A 6,838-nucleotide genomic window follows, 5' to 3' on the forward strand; every position below is an offset into this window, starting at 1 on the left:
GATAAAATACATTGGAGTAAATAATTTTGTAATTATTTAACATTTTTTGTCCTTTCCTATTTGTTTTTGGCTACATTAAAGCATTTTTTTGAAAATATACAGTAAGGTTCCATATTACCACCCGATTTTCTCTAAGCCTACTTTTGGACTTTTTGTACAAAAGCCTTCAAAAACCATACTTATAATTACACTAGCGAAAAATCTAATTAGGAACATTTAGTTTACTAGTTACCAGTACTTTCTGCACAAAAAATGTGGGTGTAGTTATGATACCTTGTTTACAATTCACTAAAATGTAATTGGGGTTCCATAATACCACCTTCTCCTCTATTAATCATCTGCATATTGAAAATTAGACAAAGTTTATTAACTCAAACTTCAAAGATCGAAGATAATTTTACCAAGAAACGGGAAATTTTAATCTACTTAAACCCTTTGAATTCTAAAAGTAAAAGAGTCTATTTCTCGAGTTCGAACATTGTAAACAGACGATGATTTACACAAGGGAATGAGCTTTTTGTGAAGTTTTGCTTAGTCATTGTCTCCATTAAGACAATTGAAACTTTTGTTAATTAAATACTTTTAGATTAAATATTCTAGAAAATTTATATATAAAAATTCACTAAGAGTATGTTTATTTGACGCGAACATATGTCATGAAATAACTACAAATAACAGACAGAAAATTTACTTATGTCACTTATCACGTTATTTTTTAAGCTTTCGATAACAGTACAGCATCGCTTTCTTTTTCAATTTTTGTTATAAAAGAGACACATACGATAGTCAATGACAAATTACGTAAAATTATTTTGCGCCCACACATGTAGAAACGTTATATACAGAAAACAATAGAACTACTTACCGACTCTGCACCTCTAGATCCGCCATTTCTTCAGCTCGTTTCCGCACTGAACTCTCGAGTATGACGTCGAACAACGGAGGCAACACGCACTTAGAACTAGAAATAAATCACCACGGTAATTGGCTGCAGATGCCACATGACTTTGACGTCACCGCCTCTTTGCAAAAGCACTTAATTTTATAATTGCATTACTTGTATATTTTGTATATCCAACATTATAACTGTCTTTATATGTGTATTTATTGTGATCTCACATACACGTATCTAAGAAATTAGCATATACGTGGACCATTACGTGCTTACGAGTAACAGCATGACGTTGAAGTCACTTTGCACTCAATTAAAGCCTTCATAATTTACATATTGGTGCGTTAGTTTTATATTGACACGGTTGTTGTTTCGAGTTCCGTTAGAGTGAATGTGATTTTCTTTTTACACTATAATTTTTTATTCTTAATTGAAGTTTTTAGACTATTTGCAAAGAATTAAATTTTTCGAGTCTATCTTTTTAAATCCCTTATACACCAAAACAGAAGTAACAGTTTAAAAAATTGCTTTTGAAGAAAACTTCTAATGAAGAAAACACTTCTAAAACAGGTAAAAATTTGTAGAAAAGTCCACAAAGTTAAAAAAGATCAAGTGCCAGCCTTTTCTTTTAGGTTCTGCCAGAAGGCCAGAAGCAGTTTAAAAGTGGATAAAATAATATGGTATGAAGAATTCATTGTGGTTTTAACGTAAAAAGTGTCAGAACCTAAAAGAAAAGGCTGGCACTTGATCTTTCTTAACTTTGTGGACTTTTCTACCAATTTTTACCTGTGTTAGAAGTGTTTTCTTCATTAGAAGTTTTCTTCAAAAGCAATTTTTTAAACTGTTACTCCTGTTGTGGTGTATAAGGGATTTAAAAAGATAGACTGGAAAAATTTAATTTTTTGTAAACAGTCTAAAAACTTTAATTAAGAAGAACAAATATATTTTGAGTTATGACAAAAATTGTAACTATAATTTTTTAATTTATATTGTCAGGTAGAAAAACTGAAAGTCGTAGGAAATGAATTCACAGCAAGGTTGGGTATTATATCATTCGTTTTAGATTTTAAACTTTTACAATATTTATATTAATTAAGAATCCATTTGCTATGGCATTTGATGTGAAGATTTCTTATACAGTATTTATATTTATTATAATTATATAAATTTATTTTAAGGAAATAAATTAATCTTTTTTACTAAGCTATTTTTTACAATTTATATTCAGATATTCGAATTTTCATCAGTAAGTCTATATTAAACAATATTTCGATTAATAATTCAAAGAACTAAAAATGTTTATTCGTAAAACACTAATTTAAAAAAATCTAAAATTATTTTTAGTGAAAATAAGACTTTGTCATAAATAAATGTACCACAAATAGGTGTGCTTGTCACAAAGACTAATTGCTATGTAATTCAAAATGTCAACAATCTTTAGACTACACTAATAAATAAGCACAATTGGTTAATGTTGCCTACGGTGACTAAAATGGCGGCTCGTCTTTGATTCCAGCAAACAGAAGAAAAAAAAGTGGGGACGCACGTTCTAACCTAACCTAACCTATTCTAATAATTTGGTTGGTAATAATTATGGTAATTTATTAGAATAGGTTAGGTTACGTTAGAACAGTGTTTCTCAACGGGGCGATATCGCTTCCATGTGGGCGTTTTTTTATGTTGAGGGAAGATTAGTAACAATTTATAACTTGGGGGCGAAAAACAATTTTCTGGGCGATATAGTAAAACATTATATTAAGAATAATTAGATATTTTATTCGTTATAACGTACAATAATTAAACAAATAACATTATACTAGTCACTAGTCTAGTCAATGCAGTACGAATTTGGCGTTAGCCTTGGCTCTGGGCATCGGAATTTTGAAGTGAAGGGTGCGATACTACGTTGAAGGGGGCGACGATTCGTTAGAGGTTGAGAGACACTAGGTTAGAACGTGCGTTCCCACTGTTTCCTTTCTTCGGTTTGCTAGAATCAGAGACGAGCCGCCATTTTAGTCATCAAAGGTAACATTAACGCACAATTTTATCATGCGATCGCTGGAAAAAGTATAACTTCCTTATTTTTCTTTTCTGGTCCAAAAATAGAGTATCGTTGAACTCGTCTCGGTCCACTTAGTTCAGATATATTCTCAAAGTTCCGAAATTCTATAGGTGATAATCTATATAATCCCCATTTTTCTAATTGTAATAATATTTTAAACCGTTTGATTTTTTGTATTACAATTTTTTACTTGATTGATGATTGATTCTATTAACTAATTTATTGATTGTTTGATTGTATAAACTTGATTCTTTAGATATCGAAAATTAAATAAATAACCATCTCATTTTCTTCTTATAATTCAAACTCAACCTTGGTTTGAATTATAAGAAGAAGGTTGAGTTTGAATTATAAGAAGAAAATGAGATGGATAAGAGCAAAGCAACAAAGAAACACAAGGCCGCAAGCAGTATCGGCAATAAATAAAGAACATTAAGTTAATTTAAGCGTACAGAAACGTTGCTGTTGTTCCAACAAAGATCTTATTTTCACTTCACTGAGTGCCTAGTAGGTAATGTGCAGATTACCTAGATACTCTGCACATTACCTAGGTAATTTGAGAAATGGAACAATTTTCGCAACTTTAAAGGATCACCCTAGTTAATCTGTAGATTAGCTAGGTAATGTACACATTAACGGCTTTCGAGCTTTAGTGATGACATATATATGTTTTTACTAATTCTAGATTTGAATTAACTTAAAAGTAATGATTGTTATTTTCTAGAAACCAGTTGTAGAAGTGGTTATAATGGAGGATCCCAAAGTAAGAAACATATTAAAGTATATTTGAGTTCAGAAAATTCTTTGATATTTAGTAAAAATTTTTATGATTTTGTAATTCATTTGTTAGTTGATAGAGAATTAAAACGAATTTTAAAATATTTTACCGAAAACTGTCTTTCACGATGCTGTAATGAATCGGCAATAAAATAATGTTTAAAAATAAAAAAAAAACCTTTTCTAAAAACAAGATACAGGATAAGTCAAATAACTTTACAATTGTATATTTTAGTAAATTTTCATTTTAAACTTAGTCAGCAGGATGGCTGGGGCTGTTAAAGCGTCAGCCTATTGCTCTGGGCTACCTAGGATCAAATCGGAGCAGAAAACTCCGGGATAGTTTTCGTAAGCGATCGGTTCCAGACGTATCGTGCCCAGTCCCCTAAAGTCAACGCTGTATACGAGGCCCCTTATTCATATTCGTCTGGTTCCATGAAGCTATAACGCTCCATTGATCGTGGAATTGGCCCATCGAAGTCTGGGCCAAGCCAAAAATTTCTGTTTTTTATCAAAAATTTAAAAAGAATATCCAATCGCTTAATTTCTTATAAATTCATTATTTTCGAAAATTTAGAACCTCATTAAAATTTTTTATTGAATTTCATAGCATATTTCGGTAAGTGTCCTCATCAGATAATTACATAAACATGCATTTTAATAAATGATAAACACTGAAATGGTAGGAAATCGGGCATTTGGATGTCGTTTTTAATTCGTTAATTCAATTGTAAATATTAATTCTAAATTTTCAATTTACCCTGCGTTTTTTAACACTATATTTTTATTTTGTATAAGACAAAATACATTTTGTTAAACACATGAAATTTCAATATACATATATTGAGATTTCATTTGAAATACCATAATTTACTATACTTTACGGTATTTAAGACGTATTTCAGCACAAAATATTTATAAAAAATGTGTGCATTTACTTGTAGCGTACTGAAGGCTGAAGAATTCATTAGCTTATGAGAATCGCAACTTCATATATAGAATGCAGGAAAAAGTTTTTACTTATTTTCTAACCATTACAGATGAATAAATAAACAATAATACGGAAATACATAATTTTACTTTTATGAAGTCTAAGTGAAATCACAAATATATTGTTGCCGAATATACATAAATATTGTTTTGTTTTTTTTTTCAAAATTTTACAGTTATCTTTTTCTTCACTCTGATGATTAAAATATCAATATAATGAATTAAAATTCCAATATTGGATATAAAATATAACAGTAACGAGGCCGGATAATCAGACGATTTGGGCGTAAACCCATCGCTCTTGAAGACTAACCCCAGGAATTTGTATGAATAGTCATTACTGGATATGTTGAACCTAGTCTTTCATTACCCGATTGCCCTCATTTTGGCTTGGTCCCACGATGAGCTTACTAAAATGCCATTTTATTATCTACGTTGTAAATAGAGGTAAAACTGAAAAAATACTACTGAGTGAAGTATTTAGTGTGGGGGGAACAATAGTGAAGTTTCTGAATTTAACTGGTTTATTAAGACGCATTCATTTTGTTAGAATAATACACAAATCATTTTGTTGTCATCTTTATGCTATTTTATAATGAGGAAGCGTAAAATGATTTCAAATTGACGTAATGATATACGCTTGTATAACATGTCATTACTTTATTGACGAATGAAAGGTGCAAAGAAAAATCACGTGAGATCTATTTCTTTCAACTTTCTCTCCTTCTGGACACTACGAAGTGTTTTCATTAATTGTTAAACTGGTCGATTCGGCCCGGTCAGTGGAGTGGCCGGGTTATGAAAGACGAGGCACGACATATTTGTTACGGACCACTCCATGAAATATTTTTTTCTTGTGGATTCGTTTCCGGGTTTTCAGAGTGGTAAGCGAACATCTTAACGCATGGCTATTCTTCCGCATAACTTCGATTATTAATGAATTAATTAATGAATTTTTTGTTTTTTTTGCAGGATTCTAAACAAATATAATGAAAGTACTATCAATATTGTATCACCAATGCTAATGTATAATTAAATGCAAATCTTCAAGACACGTAATAAATTTTTTCTGCAAATTTTTGGTTTGTTAATAAAACGATTATTCATATTTAAATATTGATTATTCTACTAATAATGTTGTAAGTTTTGATTGGTTGATTACTTTCACTTGCCATAAACAATTATAAACTACTGTATATGGACACATAAGTACGCACATTACAAACTGGCCTAACCTTCTATGGAGTTGAGTAATGAAACCAAGAGATGGAGAGTGATACGTCAAGTGGTACTATTAGTAGGCTAATATCTAATTGTCGATCTACTGGGAGTTTCACAATATATAGTATTTAAATAGTTCTTAATAGATGTTAACACCACTGACGTTAACAAATGTTTGTCAAGTTAAGGCCTCTTTATACCTGCAGGGAACGGATTAGAGAAGAGAACACGATATTACGAACAATACACACTTACGCACAATACTTCACATTTGCAGGGATCACCTTCTAATGTGAAGTATTGTGCGTAAGTATTGAATATGCGAATATGACAAATAGAAATATATTGAATAACAAATTTACGGCATTAAACAATACACGATTTTAGATAATAAAGATACAATATCATACAAAGAAATTTAACTACTGCTTGATTCATTACGACAAAAGAGATTAATAGAAGAAAAAGTTTGCATAAGCTCACTAGTGATCGAATGAATAAAATCGCTGAATTCTGGTAATTGATCGCAGGTTCGCCTCTCACATCCGACTGGTCAGATGGAATTTTGTTTGTTTTCTTCATACGTCAAACTCGTAAATGGAAGCTGTTTCCCATAGATAGGTTTCCCAGTTGGCATTTTTGCGTAGTAAGACAGTTAGGTGTTGCGTTGCCAAATAAGTAAACAAATCGAATTAAATTTTTCTCCAGAAAAATGATATAAAGTTAATGTAACATTTCTTCACTTACTATACTTAATTCTTAACGAATATCTTAATTTTTATTTTTCTTCGTGAAATTGTTCAACAATTATTACTTTAAAAACATTTTTAAGTATGGAGTGTATTCTCCATTTTTATATATTTATACAAATATATAAATATATATTTTTATAAATA

The 6,838-nt window shown here is 30.5% G+C and overlaps 1 protein-coding gene across 1 annotated transcript in view; it reads right to left on the reverse strand.

Moving 5' to 3' along the window:
- LOC111638053 overlaps positions 1–782 on the reverse strand; it is a 39,789-nt gene extending 39,007 nt beyond the window's left edge. Inside the window, exon 1 of the mRNA XM_023383686.1 lies at positions 692–782. The gene's annotated coding sequence lies outside the window, so the exon portion shown is untranslated. The remainder of the gene's footprint in view (positions 1–691) is intronic.
- Positions 783–6,838: the final 6,056 nt, after the last annotated feature.

Source organism: Centruroides sculpturatus, unplaced genomic scaffold, assembly GCF_000671375.1.
Source record: "Centruroides sculpturatus isolate CEXI.00-Female unplaced genomic scaffold, Cexi_2.0 scaffold1077, whole genome shotgun sequence".
NCBI lineage: Eukaryota > Metazoa > Arthropoda > Arachnida > Scorpiones > Buthidae > Centruroides > Centruroides sculpturatus.